Below are 19,429 nucleotides of genomic sequence, written 5' to 3'. Positions count from 1 at the left end.
TGGTGATCTCACAGACAGCTGGCAGGGCACAGTGAGGCAAAAGAATCCAAAATAAGGGTCAAGTAAGGAAAGCAGAGCCCTCTGAGTGTCCCTAGGTCACACAGACTGGCCCCTCCTTTGAACCACTCTTTCCTTGGGGCCCTTGCGCTCTTGGCCTGTGATGCCGTGGTCACTGAATCTCCTCGCTAGGGAGAGGGGTCATCCTTCCATTGCTCAAACAGCAGCTCCTTGCTTCTGTGGAGATGGCTGACTAATTTCCTTATCAAAGGTTCGTTTAGCCACACATCTAATGTTCTCTCCTGACCACACTTTTTCATTTTTTCAATGTGGATAGGCCGAGAATTTTCCAAATCTTTAAGTTCTGCTTCCTTTTTGATTAACAATTCCATCTTTAAGTCATTTCTCTTACTGCATTTTATAATAAGCAGTCAGGAGAACCAAAGCCACACCTCCAATATGTGACCTAGAAATAAATTCGGCTAAATATCCAATTTCATAACTTGCAGGTTCTACCTTCCACAAAACACTAGGACACAAACACAATTCTGCTAAGTTTTTCTGCTACTTTTAAGAAAGATGATCTTTCCTCCAGTTTCCAATAACGTGTTTCTTATTTTCATCTGAAACCTCATCCGAATGGCCTTTATCATCTGTATTTCTACGTTCAACTCAAGATTACTTAAATATTCTGTAAGACTGAGGTCTTCTCCTCAGCTGTCCTCTTTTCTTTCTGGGCCCTCACCAAAGTCAGCCATAGCAACAGTCTACTCACAGCAACGTGGGCTTTTTCTGGCGTGCACCTCAAAACTCGTCAGTTTCTACCCATTACCTAGTTCCAAGGCTGCATTTGCAGGTATTTGGTAAAGCAGTACCCCACTTCTCAAGATCAAATTCTCTCTTAATCTCTTTCATCTACTATAACGAAAATATCATCGACTGGGTGGCTTAAACAAATATTTATTTCTAACAGTTCTGGAGGCTGGGAAGTTCAAGATCAAGGTGCCAGCAGATTAGGTGTCTGGTGACGCCCACTTCCTGGGTCATAGATGGCCATCTGTGTCCTCATGTGGCAGAAAGAATGAGGGAGCTTTTGGGGGCCTCTTTAATAAGGGCACTAATCATATTCATGAGGGCTCCATCCTCATGACCTAATCACCACCCGAAGATCTCACTTCCTAATACCGTCACATTGGGCATTAGGTTTCAACTTACAAATTTTGAGGGGGGACACAAACTTTCAGTCTAGAGCTCATTGAGGCAGTCATATGTAGGCCAGGTTATTTCCAATCAACATGAGACAACTCTGATGGGCTTTTCTTAGTTCCAGAGTACCTCCCCGTGGGGACAGCTAATATTATAGTTCAGTCTGTTTCACAGCTGGACTTTCTATCCACTTTTGCTTCCTTCTTTTCTCTTTCACAGTTGTTAATCCCAAGACCACTAAAAAATAAATACCCTGCGCACTAATTCACCTTGGAATCTGCTTCCAGAGGAATGCAACCTGTGAAAAGATTTCATGGACATATCAAAATCAGTACTTTTTAAACTTCAATATTGCCCACAAACTGGTTCCTTTCCTGAGTTTGTTTGTACATAACTTCCTGGGCTAAAAATAAGGACTTTATTCTCATTTTTAAATTAACCTTTTTATTTTGAGAAAATTATAGATTTACATGCACTTCTAAGAAATAATACCAAGAGATCCCAATTACTCTTTACCTAGTTTCCCCCAGTGGTAACATCAGGCAAAATTACAGTACATTATCACAACTAGAATGTTGCCACTGACATAGTCAATATACGATATACATCAAAGGATACCATGTGTTGTCCTTTTAGCCATACTGGCTTCCTTCCTGCCCCCACCCCTCCTTAATTACTGGCAATCACTAATTTATTCTCCAAATCATAATTTTGTCATTTCATTAATGTTATACGAGTGGAATCAAACTGTACAAACCTTTTGGGATGAGCTTTTGTCATGCAGTATAATTCCCTGGAGATTCATCCAGATTGAGTGAATTTCTTTTTATGGCAAAGTAGTATTCTAAAGTATTACTTAGCAGTGCTCCATATTTTGTTTAACTATTCATTTATTAAGGACATCTGGATTATTTCCAGTTTGGGCCCTTATGAATAAAGCTGATAAAAACATTTATGTAGGGGTTTTTGCATAAACATGAGTCTTCCTTTCTTTGGATAAATTCTCAGGTGTGCAATTGCTGGGTTGATTGGTAGTTGCATGTTAAACTGCTAAACAGTTTACCATAGTGGCTGTACCATTTTATATTTCCAGCAGCAATATCTGAATGACTCAGTTTTTTCATATCCTTGCCAGCATTTGACTTGTTCTCTATTTTCTTTTTTTTATTTTAGCCATTCTGATAGGTGTGTGGTATTTCTTGAGGTTTTAATTTGCATTTACAAAGAGGCTAATGATGTTTAGCATCTTTTTCTTTTCTTATTTTCCATGTTTGTCTTCTTCTCTGAAATGTTTCTTCGTGTCTTTTGCCCATGTTCTAATTGGATAATTCGCTTTTTTTTTTTCTGTTGAGTTTTGAGAGTTCTTGATATATTCTAGATACTAGTTTCTTGGATATATAATTTGAAAATATTTTCTCCCACTGTTTTACTTGCCTTTCATTCTTTGACAAGTACTAACATAGAGCAAATATTTTTAATTTTCATAATCTCAAACATCCATTTTTTTCTCTTATAGATCATGTTGTGTGTGTCAAGTCTAAGAATTTTTTGATGAGCCCTAGATCTTGAAGACCTTTCTCCTGTATAGTTTTATAAAATTTTGACACTTTATATTTGTGTACATAATCCATTTTTATTTAATTTTTGTATAAGATGTGAGACTTGGGTCAAATTCATTATTTTTTCTTATGAACATGTTGGGACAGGGGTTATATTGGAAAATCTGTGTACCTGCCTGTCAATTTTGCAGTGAACCTTAAACTGCTCTAAAAATATAAAGTCTTAACTTTAAAAAATCAATTGGGTGCATTTGTGAGTCCATTTCTGGATTCTCTATTCTGTTCCATTGATCTATGTGTCCATGCCTCCATCAATACCACACAGTCTTTATTACTGTAACTATATATTGACTTCAAATCAAGTAGACTGATTCCTCCTATTTTTTCTTCTTCAAAATTGCTTCAGTTGTTCTCGTTCCTTTGCCTTCCCATGTAAACTTTAGGATAATACAGTGTATACTTACGAAACCTGTTTCTGGAATGTTGATAAGAGTTGCATTAAACCTCTATCAATTTTAGATGAAGTTCAATAGTCATCTTCTCCAAATCCATCAATATCTGTTACTATGATTATTACAACAGTGTCAAAATCTGACTTCATTTTTTTTTAGGCAATCTATGTTTGTTTCTCTCATTAAATTATAAACTACTTCAGGGAAGGGCATCTTTCAGTATCCATCCATATATATCGGAGGTCTAGCTTGTTAGTGTGCAAGAGAAGATATTCAATAAATCTTTGCTGAATGAATTGCATTAGTATTATTAACTTCAGCAGGTTACACTACGCTGTCAAAGTCTATGTGCCAATGCATTATTCATTACTCAAATTAATGCCATCCTTTTAAAACTCGATTCATACTTCTTTCCTCCATCATGATGTGTTCCCACATACTATTTTTGGTAGTTTAGAAAATGACTCTATTTGTCTAATACTTTATTCCATGAGAGCATCAAAACTTATTTTAAGTTTTGTTTTTGTGTGTAGGCTTTGATAGGAATTGTTGATCATTATACTTACCTAGGAATTTACATTCATGAATTTACGTCAACAGGTCAGATCTTTACAAGAGACAACTGGAGATGCAAGCCATTGCATTTTTTTCTCTCTGTTGTCTGTGTAAAGCCTAAGATTACAGCCCACTCTCCAACATTTGTTTTTCTTTATACATTTTCAAGTCAAAATTACCTTTGTAAAACTATCTTAGCCATTTATGGTTTTTTTCACCTGTTCAAAAACAACCTGTGGCCCATACATAAATAAAGGTGCTCTATTATATCTTCTAGTGTGGGTTACATATTGCATATGAAACTTCTCTTACCATTAATAATATTCCTCTGCTCTATTTTCAATTGTTGTGCATTCTTCTAGATCTATCTCTTATGTAAATTCCTTTCTCATCAAACTTACCCGATGAATTATTTTCAGTTTGTAGATAATATTCAGTTTGTTGTATCACTTAATGGGAAATTAACTTACAGTTTCTCTTGATGTGCCTCTATTGCCCTTTAACCATTGGTTAAATATTGTTTGATTTTCTTTTGCCTCTTTTCATATACTTTGCTTTTCCTCCAAGCTGTAGATTCCCAGAAATGTGAAATATAGTATGTTATAAATACATGTTTACAATTGGATTTCAAGAATATTTATACCCCAAGAGCACAGTAAATGGTCAGGTGTGACCCAGAGGCTGTGCTTTAAAAGGCTTTAGCAGCATCTTTCGTCTATTCTTATATTTATAAGAATGGCATTCTTTATATTCATGAGAATATTGGCCAAACAACTGTTCAGAGTATTTTTATCACAATGAATAGTCACATGATCAGATCATATGAAGGTTAAGAGCTTAGCTCTCTGGAGAGATGGTCTCCATTCATATGTTCGCTATACCATTCTTATTACGCCTGTGACTGAGTCAATTATTTAACCTTTCTAATATATATTCATAATGAAGATAGTAAAATTATTTTGTTTTATTACAATAAGAGGAAATGTACAACGTTGTGATAAAAAAGTAGTCAAATTTCTCTTTGATCAAATTTCGGTAAATATCATGCACTTTTGAGAAATGTGTCATTCTGTACCTCAGTGCTGTGAGATGAGGATGAAATGAGATAATGTATGTAAAGTACTTAGCATGTGATTGTAAGCACATGATAAAGCAAGCATACAATAAATGTTACTTTTTATTAATGGCATATCTTTAAGGTGAATTATTTTTCCATTCATAAGTTACATTGTATAAATGATTACAATTATTTGGGAGAATGTTACCAGTTACATCAGATGATGATGATGATGATGGCAACTATGCTACTATCCTACAAGAACAAGGTTACAGCACCTAAAATTTTTGAATACAGATGATGAAAATCTCAGTTTTGAGTTTTTCCTCTAAAAGTACACATATTGTATTATTATAAAGCATATTTTCAATGACATTTAATATTAATATAGAGTACTTTGTTGAATTTGTTCATTTTCTTTTTCAACAACATTCCGCCTACATTTCTAGAACACATGCTCAATTTTAACAAATTCCGATTCTATGGAAGACTGTTAGCAGTCATGATAACACTACCCTCCTAGACTAATTTGCATCACCAATGATGTCTCAGTGCTCTGGTAAAAAATAGTCGGATTCTGTTTGATCAAACTGCAGTAAACATTCTGTAGAATGTATCTCACTGGCTTCTGTTTATCTCCTGGGCATGATTTGAGTTAGAGGGCAAGCCTTGGGGACAGAGCTTTGAAACACCCCTTTAAAGAACAAATTGTCTTTCTGCCTTGGCAGCAGTCAGCTCGTCTTTGGTTTAATCCTAACAAAATTGATACTCATATATTTCTGAAGGGTGTGAGAGAATTTACATCATGGCTATTCTAGCTTAATCTTATTGTTTGTCATCCCTCTAGGTTAGTATAAGTCCTGAGTGATTTCAGAAAATTGAAATAGTGAAATAATACCAATTGAAAAAATGACTGCTGCTTATAGAGTATTAATCTGTGGAGTTCAAACTCATTAATCTAGATCACCTCCCTTTGAGAGAGCAGGAAACACATAGGACAATACAACTGAGAGGTCATATTGAAAAGAAAAAAGAAGTGATATTAAAGAACTCCAAGGTTACATAATAAATCAAAGGGGAGTAAGAAAATTTGCTAAACTTCTAGTTTGCTTAACAAGGGATAATGGCACTTCTCAAAGTCAAATTCAATTATTTTGGTTTAGAATGCCCTACTAACCCAGAGATGAAAACCTCAGAATTAAACATAATAACACATATACAGAGAAAAATGTTCTACTAGGGACAAATTTTGAATTTGTTTCCATTCCATTATAAACTCCTCTGTTACAGCTAATAGAACTCATTCCAAGAATATAATTAGGCTCTTTGTGATTTTACCTCTTTCATTCATTGTTCAGATGTTACTCTTTGGAGATTTAGAGAGATAGGTATTGAGGATGGATGGCATTTGTTACTGTAGCAGGTGTGACAATTTGGATGGCAGGAAAGACATTTGGTAAAGCATAAGTATTTCTAACTTGGCAGGTAAGTCCTTAATGACAACAATGGAGCCTCGTAGCATATTGGGACAATGATGACAATATCATTGTCTATATAACGTTTTATGTAAACATCCCATAATAATGCAGGAACAAAGATATAGAGATACTTGTGGAATCTAAAAATTAAATCTAATGTCGAATTTTGTAGCCATAGCACTGAGAACATAAACAAGATTCTTAGGAGTTAAATAACCTGATTAAGCAAATGCAACTACTTTGTTAGAGAAATTCATTGTCCAACACAAATGGGGTATAAACTTAATCTCCAGTGCCGAGATTTCCATGAGAGAACAAACTACTCTAAATAAAAGAGGGATGAGAAATTTTAAGTGTTTTAGAGGATGAGATGGAAGCATTTAACAGGGAACTACGCAGAGAGAAAAGTCCCATTGGTGGCAAGTTCGAGACAAGACTTTAAAAACCAGCAATGTCTAAAGTGAGATTTTTTTTAGGATTGTTTACTGTGTGGTATGTCTGATGTAGAACTTCTTCCAAGGACCATAGAAAAATTTTACTTAAATCTTCTTAATCACATACAGTTTCTTTGAAAATAAGAAGAGGTTTCGAATTTTGTGTCCAGTAGGGCATACTGTAATATAAGACCCAAAGATTGAAGGAGACATATTGGAGATGTATTTTTACATTAAAAGGTTTCAAGAAATATAAACAAGGTTTCCTTTAATAAAGGAAACATTTTATGCTATATACTATCTTTTCATCAATAAAATTATTATGTTTTCTGATTTAATTTTAAATGTATAATGACTACATTTGAAATACTACCAATTTTGCTGCCTAAACCCAAAATGCCCTTTCAAATTTCCACTTATAAATTAATCCTAATAATAGTAGAGTTGAAAATATTCTAAGAAATGGAATATTTTAACTTTTCTTTTAAAGCATACAGATGCCCAGTTATAATCATGGACATTGAAAAAAGTTTTGTGTGCCAAGGCAGAAGTGCATTAATATCGTCATGAGGTTAATTAAAGGAGAACAATAGAAAATGAAAGTATTCAGGGAATGAATTTAGTTTTGTGTCTGTCTGTGAGGAGGAGGAGTGTGTATTAAATCTATGTATTTATGACAGGTATTTTTGTGTGTGTTTATTTAAATTCTTTCTCACTTCCCACGTTTCTCCCTCATTATTTTAAAGGTGAGTTAGGATGCCAAATATTTATGCTGTTGGAGACTGGAATCTGAAGTTGCTTGTTTTCAAGCGTTTATTATTTCCTTAAAACAATGTAGTGATGACTACTGAAGTAAAATGTTGTGGTCTGAGAAAAAACATTGTAAATGTTGGCTTTGTGTTTCTTTCTTAATCAAGACAATTTTAGAGAAAGCAATTAATGGTGGAGAAGTTAGAAATATATATAACCTCAGTATTTTTTCGTGTTCCAATGTTAATGAAGAGAGAGTAATGGGGAGCACATTTGAGATTGGAAAAGCAAGTACTTCCCACGGATGCATGGATTTTATGGAGTATATGGGGTATTCGAACTCTTTTTCTCTGTTGGTGGCTGCCAGATAGCTGTGCTTTTTGGTCTCTTTATGGAATTAGTCAAGATCCCCCAGCTGGCTAATAATTAATTAGTAGGATGGTGATTTTTATCCTTTCTAGGGAGCATTATCTAAAGGTAAGCATTTCTTACCTTTATAGCTTTCTTAATCCTAGATTTGTTTTCATATATTTAGTTTGGGAAGATTTTAAAATATTGAACTCTAGAAATCAAAAACTCTGTATCTTCAATTTCAGCCTGACAATAGACTCCTGACTTTGTGTCTCAGAATATTCTATTTTTCTGCTTTTAAAGTCACAATAACACTTGTTACAAATACAAATTGAATTAAGGTATGAGGATGTGAGGGTCGTATTAAGTAGCCATATTTTTAGTAAAAAAGAAGTGCCAAATACTTTTTATGTTAATGCCAGCCTTCTCGGTCTATAGCTAGAAAACAGTATATACTGCCCCAAGCAGGAAGGGCTCCATCTGCTTCTCCCTACTTTAACCAAAGATGTTCCTCTTGCATTAGTTGTTATAACGAGTTTCTTAGTAAGATTTTAGATGAATAAATGTCTTTTAAATTAAAACAAAGTTTTAAAATCCAGGGACTAAGGCAGACAGGCTATTATGTTCTATAGTATTTAAGGGTCCAGGTTCTAATCTTGGTTCAGTCACTAACTTTATTTATATATATAATTATGGATAAGTCATTTAATTTTTCTGTGCCTCAGTTACCTCATCTGTCCAACAAGGTAATAACAATACAACATACTCCATAATGTTGCTTGAGAATTAAATGCAAATATCATGTGGAACACTTAGACTGATGCCTGGCAAAATAATAAATCAATAAAACCAAAATTATTAGTATTTTTATTGTCATTACTATTACGTATTTATCATTATGCTCTTCAGCCCTTATCATATTTCTTCTTGTATTGACATTGTAGTAGATGTCTAATTCCCCTTTTTAAATTGTAGGTTGCGTGAAGAGCTGAGGTAGTAATTAGGCCTGCTCACAAATATTCTGGTTATCCTTCCATGTAGCTTGTAGGACTGAATATTCCTGCTCTTGTAGTTAGGGATTGCCATGTGACTTCCTTTGGTCAAGGAAATATGAATGGAAGTGTGTACGTCACTTTCAGGTAGAAGCTTTAACAGCCAATGCACAATTTACTGAGTCCTCTGTCTGTATCTTGGTGATTGTGGAAGCAAGTGTTAAAATAGAGCCTCCATCAGCCTGAGTGGCTATAGTGAGCAGAGACTTTTTCATTGCTCTGCATGGAACCTGCAGCAAAACCAAGAAGTAACTTTTTGTTGCTTTAAGATGCTGAGAATTTGAAATTAGTTTATTATCATAGCATAAATTAACCTATTTTGGCTTATACAGGATCTAAGTATTGGTATTCCTCCCCTTTTTTCCTCATCTCATTCAACAGAACAGTATCTTGTCAAATAAATGAGAGAAAATATCTTTACTGAAATAGCTGCTCATCCTTGTGAAAATATGTGAATTCTACAAACTCCACCATCTTCAATCAAAGAATTATTTTCACCTTGTGTTTGACATTTTAATATCAGTTGGCTGTTGCCTAATCCTGCTTCTTTCATTTCATCTCATCATGAATCTACCCTATGGAGCTATTTTCATTGTAAAATTTATAGAGAATTGCAGTGTATCACTATAAACTACACTTTGACATTTATTTCCTTGGAAATGACAATAAAAGAACAATTGTTTAGTTGATATTATGAAAATATTCTGTGTTTTCTTGGTATTAGTCACAGAAAGTTGGAAATGTTCCCATCTTGCAAAGATGTAATTTCACCTTTTAAGTACTAAATTAAGATTTCAGAAAATACCACGGCTTGGGGGACTCAATAGAATCAGGGAAGGGGAGTATTGAAAGCTCTGGGAAGAAGTGAGACTTTGAGAAAAGATATTGGCTTCTAGAAAATTTATTGTTGCAGCTTTCTAAAATCTTACAGGTTTTTGTGCTTCTGTGTGCACACACATGAGACCAACAGATGCTGTTTGCATTGAAGTATGTTGGGTAGAAGGTAGCAGAACAACAGAACACCTTTTGTGAAATCAAAGTTTTCTACTGAAGGTATTGTGAAGGGCAGATAATATATCTTCTGTGCTATCTGTCAATATTTTAATGGGTTTTATATGTTTAATTTCTGTTTTAGATTATGATTTCCCTAAATACAAAGTCTGCATCTTTGTCACTCTTGTTTCCTAACTTCATAGAACATCTAACACCTGTTAGAAAAACAGTAAAAGTTTAGTAAATAAATGAAATGATGTATTTAAGAACTGAACAAAGGAGAATTTAGAAAAAGCATAATGAATTGCTTAATAAAAAAGTTTGTTTAGTAAAATATTTTGGCTGGAAATGTATAAAAAGATGATAATAGGAAGTTAATTAGAATATGCATATTTTCATATAGAAAACCAAAATATGGCAAGGTCATTGAATTATTTTGAGGATTTCAGACTGTTTTCAAAATAAACACATATATCTTCTCATTCCATCTGTCCATGAGCTCCTGATCATTCTTTCCTTATTATGCTCATAAAAGAGATTGTAGGGTACTTATGGCTATGGGTGAATGAGTTACTCCCCCCAAAGTAACTATAAAACTAGTATGACCAAATAACCATTTCAAGAGTTTGGAAACTTACCAAAGGAATACAACAATCTGATAAGCATTTCTATTTGAAAAATTGTTGAACTTTAGGCAAGAAGAATGAGAATCTTGTCCCTCTGGCCTAGGGCTGATTCCATCTCCCTGTTCCCAATTCGGGCAACGTTTAAGTTCTGCCAGGGCAAAGTAGGCCATGAGGACCAGTAGTTTCTTTGCTATGGACAAATGGGTTCATTATTCCCAAATAAAATTATCTTTTGGAAGTAGCAAGTGAGGGATAGCCAATGGCTGGCTCTGCTAGTCTGATGCTGCATTCTGGTTAGGTCAAGCATATTCCTGGCTGTTGCTCTGCACAAGAACAGAAGAGGCCTAGCTGGAGAGAACACTTGAGACGCCCTAAGCTATTTACACACTCCTGGCCTATCCTGAGCTTGTACAAATAGACATAGGAGACTCACAACAGTCCAGTAGAAAGTGAAAACCAGGACAGACCTATAAATGACCTAAATATTCAATATTCAAACAACCACCCCCACACACAATCTGTACACCTTGCTGGTTCCAGGATTTTAAACACAATCTCTGTCCAATCATTGAGTGACTACTAACCTATAAACATAAAGCTCAATTCCTAAGAAGGTAGGCTTACAAATTAGAACAAGAATAATAATAACAAAGATACGTTTGGAAGATGGTGGCACACAAGGATCATGAGCTCTCCTACTCTGATGGGCACAACAAATCTACAACGACATGTAGAATAATTTCCTCTGAGGGAGATCTGGAAACTGGATGAAAAGAGCCTCTACAACAAAGGACAGCACCGAAAGGTGGGGGGAAGAGGCAGAGATATGGTCCTACTGAGGAAAAAACCCACACCTAGTCACAGCATTTCACCATTCAAAGTGATCTCAAAGGTATAGAGCATTTCCCAAAGGAGCGAAGGATTCAAGCTCTACATTAGGCACCCCAGCCATTAGACCCAGCACAGAAGAGACAAGATCCCAAAATACCTGGCTTTGAAAACTAATGGAGAATATATCCAGGAAAACTTTAAAACTACAGGGAAAGGAAAATCCGCTGTTAGAGGGCTCACACACAGATTCGCTGGACCTGGAAACCAGTGCGGAAACAGCAGACAGAAAAATGCATAGTCTATAGGTAAAACAGATACACTTAACAAGCTTGCAGCACCTCCTAGAGAGACAGAAGGCAATTGCCTGCCCCTACCCCCACCACACCCCCAGACTGAGACACTGGCAGCAGTCATTTTTGTCACTTTGTTTAGCTGTGCTGATGCTGGCACTTGCGGGAGCCATTTTGGAATCCTCCCTCTATCCTGTTATCACAGGGCCCTGTTCCACCCGCCAGAGTGCCCACACTGGTCGTGGGCCACAGGATCTTGCAGCCAGCCTTTCTGGGGGTCTGCTTCACCCACCAATGCACCTGCAACAGTCATGCTCTTGCAGGTTGCACAGCCAACCTTCTTTGGGGCTTGCCCCACCCACCAGTGCAGGCAAGGTAGTTGCATACTGCTGGGCTACACAGCCAGCCCATGCCAGAGGCTTACGCTATTGACTAGCACACCCATGACAGTTGTACACCATGAGGCCTCACAACCAGTCACACGGAGGGCCAGCCCTGCCTACCAGCACACCTCCATTGCTCATGCACTACTGGCTGCCCTTGCAGCCAGCTGTACCTGGGGCCTATGCTGTCCACCAGCACACACAAAACATTCATGCACTGCCAAGTCTCACAGCCAGTCATGCTGAGTGCCTAAGCCACCCACCTTGCATCTGCACTGGTTGTGCACTGCTGTAACTTGCATTCAGCTGTGCCAGGGGCCTGTCCCACACAATAGTGCACTGCAGCAGCCACATGTACTCGGACCTTACAGCCAGCCATCCTGGGGGCCAGCCCCACTTGCTAGCTCGCCCACAGTAGTTGCAGCCATGCTGCAACAGAAGGGCACATGTAGACCACACAGGGAGTACCTCTGGAGCACCTCACCTAGTGATCAAAGGGGAACACACTGCCGGGCCCTACAGGACACCTCTTATATAATGCCACCTTTGCAAGTTCAGGAGATGTAGCTGATCTACCTAATCTATGGAAATAAACACAGAAATTTAGGCAAAATGAGGAGACAGAGGGATATGTTTCAAATGAAAGAACAAGACAAATTTCAGAAATGAAACAGAGAAAAGAAACCTACTTGATAAAGAGTAAAAAGTAATTGACATAAAGATGCTCGTGAAACTCGAGAAGAATGGATGAACACAGTGAGAACTTCAACAAAGAGGTAAAAAATATAAAAAAGAACTAAGTAGAGCTGAAAATACAATAACCAAAATGAAAAATTCACTAGAGAGAATCAACAGCAGATTAGATGAATGCCTACAAGCAGAACAGCAGACTTATGGATCAGCAATCTGGATGACAGAGTAGAGGAGATCACCCAAGATGAACAGATAAAAGAATTTTCAAAAATGAGGATAGTTTAAAGGATCTCCAGGATAACATCAAGACATCTAGCATTCACATTATAGGAGTTGCAGAAGAGAAGAGAGAAAGAAAGGGACAGAAAACTTATTTGAAAAATATAATACCTGAAAACTTTTGTAACCAGGGAAAGGAAGCAGTCATCCAGGTCCCAGAAGAACAGAGTTTCAAATAAGATGAACCCAAAGAGGTCGACACCAAGACACATTATAATTAAAGTGTCAGAAATTAAAGATAAAGAGAGAATCTTAAAAGCAGCAATAGAAAAGCAACAAGTTGGGGGTTGGCCCCATGGCCAAGTGGTTAATTTCAAGTGCTCTGCTTTGGCAGCCAGGCGTTTGCCAGTTTGGATCCTGGGTGCAAATGTATGCAATGCTCATCAAGCCATACTGTGGAGGCATCCCACACAGAAGAACTAGAATGACCTACAACCAGGATACACAACTATGTACTGGGGCTTTGAGGAGAAAAAAAGAGGAAGATTGTCAATTGGCTTAGGGTCAATGTTCCTCAAAAATAAAAAAACAAAAAACAGAAAAGAAAAGCAACAAGTTATGTACAAAGGAACTCCCATAGGACTATCAGCTGACTTTTCGGGAGAAACTTTGCAGGCTAAAAGGGAGTGGCATGATATATTCAAAGGCTTAAAGGAAAGATCCTACAACCAAGAATATTCTACCCAGGAAGGTTATCATTCAAAATGGAAAGAGAGAGAAAGAATTTTTGAGAGAAGCAAAAACTACAGGAGTTCATCACCAGTGAACTGACCTTACAAGAAATGTTTAAGGTACTTCTTTAAGTGGAAAAGAAAATGCCACAAATAGAAATAAGAAAATTATGGGGAAAAAGTATCACTGGTAAACGCAAACATATAGTAAAGGTAGTGGGTCCCCCACTTATAAGGCTAATATGAAGGTTAAAAGACAAAAGTAATAAAATCATCTATATCTACAATAAGAAGTTAAGGGACATACAAAATTGAAAGAGGTAAAATATGATGTCAAAAGCATCAAATGTGGGAGCAGTAAAAATGTAGGGCTTTTAGAATGTGTTTCAACTTAGGAGACCATCAACTTAAAATAGACTGCTATATACATAGGTTGTTACATATGAAATTCATAGTAACCACAAACCAAAAACCTATATTAGATACACAAAAACAAAAGAGAAAGGATTCCAAATGTAACATTAAAAAAAGTCATCAAATTACCATGGAAGAGAGCAAGAAAAGAAGAAAGGAACACAGAAGAACTACCAAAACATCCAGAAAACAATTAACAAAATGGCAATAAATACATACCTATCAATAATTATTTTAAATATAAATGGATTAAATATTTCAATCAAAAGACAAAGCGTAGCAGAACAGATAAAAAAATAAGACCCACATATATGCTACCCACAAGAGACATACTTCAGATCTAACGACAGACTGAAAGTGAAGAGGTGGAAAAGATATTTCATGCATATGGAAACAAAAAGAAAGCTGGGGTAGTAATATTTATATCAGACAAAATAGACTATAGAACAAGAACTATCACAACAGACAAAGAAGAGCATTACAGAAAGATAAAGGGAACAATTCAACAAGAAGATAAAACACTTGTAAATACCTATGCACCCAAAATAGCACCTAAATACATAAATCAAATATTAACATACATAAAGGTAGAAATTGACAGTACCACAATAATAGTAGGGGACTTTCACACCCCACTTACATCAATGGATAGATCATACAGACAGAATTAGGAAACATTGGCCTTAAATTACACATTAGACCAGATGGACTTAGACATACACAGAATGCTCCATCCAAAAACATCATAATACACATACTTTTTGAATGCACATGATACATTCTCCAGAACAGAACACGTTAGGCCAGAAAACAAGTCTCAATAAATTTAAGAAGATTGAAATCATATTAGGCATCTTTTCTGACCACAACAATATGAAACTAGAAATCAATTACAAGAAGAAAACTGGAAAAACCACAAACAATTGGAGGCTAAACAACATGACACTAAACAACCATTTGTCGATGAAGAAATCAAAGAGGAAATAAAAAAAAACCTTGAGACAAAGGAAAATGGAAATGAAACAGTCCAAAATCTATGAGACACAGCAAAAGCAGTTCTAAGGGGGAAGTTTATAGTGATACAGGTCTATCCCAAGAAAAAAGAAAAATTACAAATAGTCTAACTTTACATCTAAAGGATTTAGAAAAAGAAAAACAAACAAACCCCAAAGTTAGTAGAAAGAAGAAAAGAATAAAGATCAGATTGGAAATAAATGAAACAGAGACTAAAAAAACAGTAGAAAGGATCAAAGTAAGTAAGAGTTGATTCTTTGAAAAGATAAACAAAATAAAAAAACCAACAGCCAGACTTATCAAGGAAAAAAGAGAGAGAGATGAAAAAAATAAAATCATAAGTAATACAGGAGAAGTTACAACTGATGCCACAGAAATACAAAGGATCATAAGAGATTACTACAATTATACACCTACAAATTGGACAACCTAAAAGAAGTGGATAAATTCCAAGAAGCATACAATCTTCCAAAACTGAATCATGAAGAAATACAAAATCTAAATAGACTGATTACTAGTAATTAAATTGAATCAATAATCAAAAAACTTCCAACAAACCAAAGTCCAGGATCAGACAGCTTCACAGGTGAATTACACCAAACATTTAAATAAGAGTTAATACCTCTCCTTCTCAAACTATTTCAAAAAAATTGAAGAGGAAGGATTGCTCCCCAACTCATTCAATGAGGCCAGCATTATGCTGATACCAAAACCAGACAAAGATATTACCAAAAAAAAATTACAAGCCAATATTATTGGTGAATATAGATGGAAAATTCTCAACAAAATATTAGCAAACCTAATTCAACGGCACGTTAAAAGACTCATACATCATGATCAAGTGGAATTTATTCCAAAGATGTAAAGATGGTTCACTACCCACAAATCAATCAAAATGATACACTACATTAAGAAAACTAAGGATAAAAGTCATATATCATCTCAATAGACGCAGAAAAAGCATTTATCAAAATTCAATTTCCATTTATGATAAAAACCTTCAACAAACTGGGTATAAGGGGAACATACCTCAACATAATAAAGGTCATGTATGACAAAACCACAGCTAACATCATACTCAACAATGAAAACTGAAAGCTTTTACTCTAAGATCAAGAACAAGACAAGGATTCCTACTCTCGCCACTTTATTCAACATAGTATTGGAAGTCCTAGCCAGAACAATTAGGCAAGAAAAAGAAATAAAAGGCATCCAAAGTGTAAAGGAAAAAGTAAAAGTGTCAGTATTTGTAGATGACATGATACTATATATGGAAAACCCTAAAAACTCTACCAAAAATCTATTAGAACTAATAAATGAATTCAGTAAAGTTGCAGGATACAAAATATATATACAGAAATCAGCTGCATTTTTATACACTAACAATGAACCATCAGAAAGAGAAATCAAGAAACAATTCCATCTATAATCATATAAAAGAATAATACATAGGAATAAATTTACCCAAGGAAGTGGAAGACCTGTACACTGAAAACTATGAGACATTGATGAAATAAATTGAAGACAACACAAATAAATAGGTAGATATACCATACTCATGGATTGGAAGAATTAATATTGTTAAAATGTTCATACTACCCAAAGCAATCTACAAATTCAATGCAATCCTTATTAAACTACCAATGGCATTTTTCACAAAACTAGAACAATTAGTCCTAAAATTTGTGTGAAACCACAAAATACCCTGAATAGCCAAAGTAATCTTGAGAAAGAAGAACAAAGCTGGAATTATCATGCTCCATGATTTCAAACTATACTACAAGCTATAGTAATCAAAACAGCATGGTACTAGCAAAAAAAGAGAAATATAGATCAATGAAGCAGACTAGAGAGCCCAGAAATATACAAACAACTATATTCTCCTTTTTAAAAAAATTTTTACAAAGCTTTACTTTCATTTCTTATAGATTGTTAATTAGCTCTTAGAATTCATCCCTGCCTATTTCCCTTCCTCAGTCTCACTATTTATAAAGCAATTTCTTCTTTCCACATATTGGTTTCTTTTTTCTTTTTTTTAATTTTTTTTTATTTTTTAGTTGCAGTAACATTATATAGCTTTCAGATGTACATCATAATATATTTTGAATTCTGTGTAGATTACATCATGTTCATTACCCCAAAACTAATTATAGTCCCTCCCCTCACATGTGAGCCTAATCATCCATTTTGCCCTCCCCCCTTCCCCCTTCCCCTGTGGTAACCACCAAATCAATCTCCAATGCTATGTGTCTGTTTGTCATTGTTTTTATCTGCTACTTATGAGTGAGATCATATGGTATTTGACTTTCTCTCTCTGACTAATTTCACTCAGCATAATACTCTCAAGGACCATCCATGTTGTCACAAATGGCCTGATTTCATCATTTCTTATGGCTCAGTAGTATTCCATTGTGTATAAATACCACATCTTCTTTATCCATTCGTCCCTTGATTGGCACGTAGTTTGCTTCCAAGTCGGCTAACGTCAATGGACTATATTTTCAATTAATCAACAACAAAGCAGTCAAGAATATACAATGGGGAAAAGACAGTCTCTTCAATAAATGATGTTTGGAAAACTGAACAGATAACATGCAAAAGAATGTAACTGGACTGCTTTCTTATACCATATAAAAAATAAACTTAAAATAGATTAAATGCTTAAATATAAGACCTGAAACCATAAAACTTCTAGAAGAAAACATAGGTACTAAACTTTTTGACATCAGTCTTAGTAACATTTTTTTGGTCATGCCTCCTCAGGCAAGCACACCAAAAGCAAAAATAAGCAAATGGAACTACATCAAACTAAAAAGGTTTTACACAGCAAAGGAAACCATCAACAAAACAAAAAGGTAACCTACTGAATGCGAGAATATATTTGTGAATGATATAGTCAATAAGAGGCTAATATCCAAAAAATATAACGAACTCATACAACTCAATATGAAAACCAAACAATCCAATTAAAAAATGGGCAGAGGATCTGAAATGACAGTTTTCCAAAGAAGACATACAGATGTCCAACAGACACATGAAACATCACTCGTCATCAGGGAAATGCAAATCAAAACCACAATGAGATATCACCTCACAGCTATCAGAATGGCTAATGTCAAAAGACTATAAAGAACTGTTGGGGAAGATGAGGAGAAAATGGAAACCTCATGCACTGTTGGTGAGAATGTAAATTGATATAAGCACAATGGAAAACAGTATGGAGGTTCCTCAAAAAAGTAAAAATAGAAGTACTATATGATTCAGCAATTCCACTTTTCTGTATTTATCTGAAGAAAAGGAAAACACTAATTTGAAAAGATGTATACACCCCCATGTTTATTGTAGCATTATTTACAACAGCCAAGGTATTGAAGCAACCTAAGAGACCACTTGTAGATGACGAGTAATGAAGATGTAATATATATATATATATACAATGGAATACTACACAGCAATAAGAAAAATGAAATTCTGCCATTTGTGACAACATGGATCCATCTAGAGGGTATTATGCTAAGTGAAATACATCAGAAAGAGAAAGAATACAGCATGATTTCACTTATATGTGGAATCTACAAAAACTAACAAAAGAAAGCAGAAACAGATACAGAGAACAAATTGGCGGTTGCCAGAGAGGAGGGAAGTGGAGGGAAGGGCAAAATATGTGAATGGAATTAGAAGTATAAACTTCCAGTCACAAAATAAATAAGGCACAGGCATGTAATGCATAGCATAGGGAATACAGTCAGCAGTCTTTTAATAACTGTATGATAACAGATGGTTACTAGTCTTATCAGGGAGATCATTTCACAATGTATATAAACGCTGAATTGCTAGTTTGTACAACGGAAACTAATACAACTTTGTGTATCAACTACACTTCAATTAAAAAAACACAAAGAAAAACAAGCCCAAAGCAAAATAAAACAAAACAGAAATATACAAATAAAAAAATTCCTGAGCAGAGTTTTTAGTGCCCCTACACTGCAGGAGAAACAGATATTATACATTTAGCCCAGGCATATTATGAAACATGGAAACAATTTTAAAAAATAAATAGTAATAACAACTTCCAAAAAGATCTCAGAATCCAGTGTTGCTACAAAAATTATCTGAAATCCAGTTTTCGATAACAAATTTATGAGACATGTAAAAAAACTGGAAACTGTGACCCTTGTTCAGTTTAAAAACAGTCAATAGAAATGATCTTTTAATATCTCCAGATGTAGGATTTAGCCTACTAAGACTTCAAAGCAACTGCTATAAATATATCCAAAGAAATAAATGAAATTCTATATAACAAGGTTAGGGAAAGTATGGCAACAATGGATCAACTAAGAGAGA

The sequence above is a fragment of the Equus caballus genome, chromosome 10 (assembly GCF_041296265.1).
Source record: "Equus caballus isolate H_3958 breed thoroughbred chromosome 10, TB-T2T, whole genome shotgun sequence".
In the NCBI taxonomy this organism is placed as follows: Eukaryota; Metazoa; Chordata; class Mammalia; order Perissodactyla; family Equidae; genus Equus; species Equus caballus.
This window is presented reverse-complemented; position numbering follows the sequence as displayed.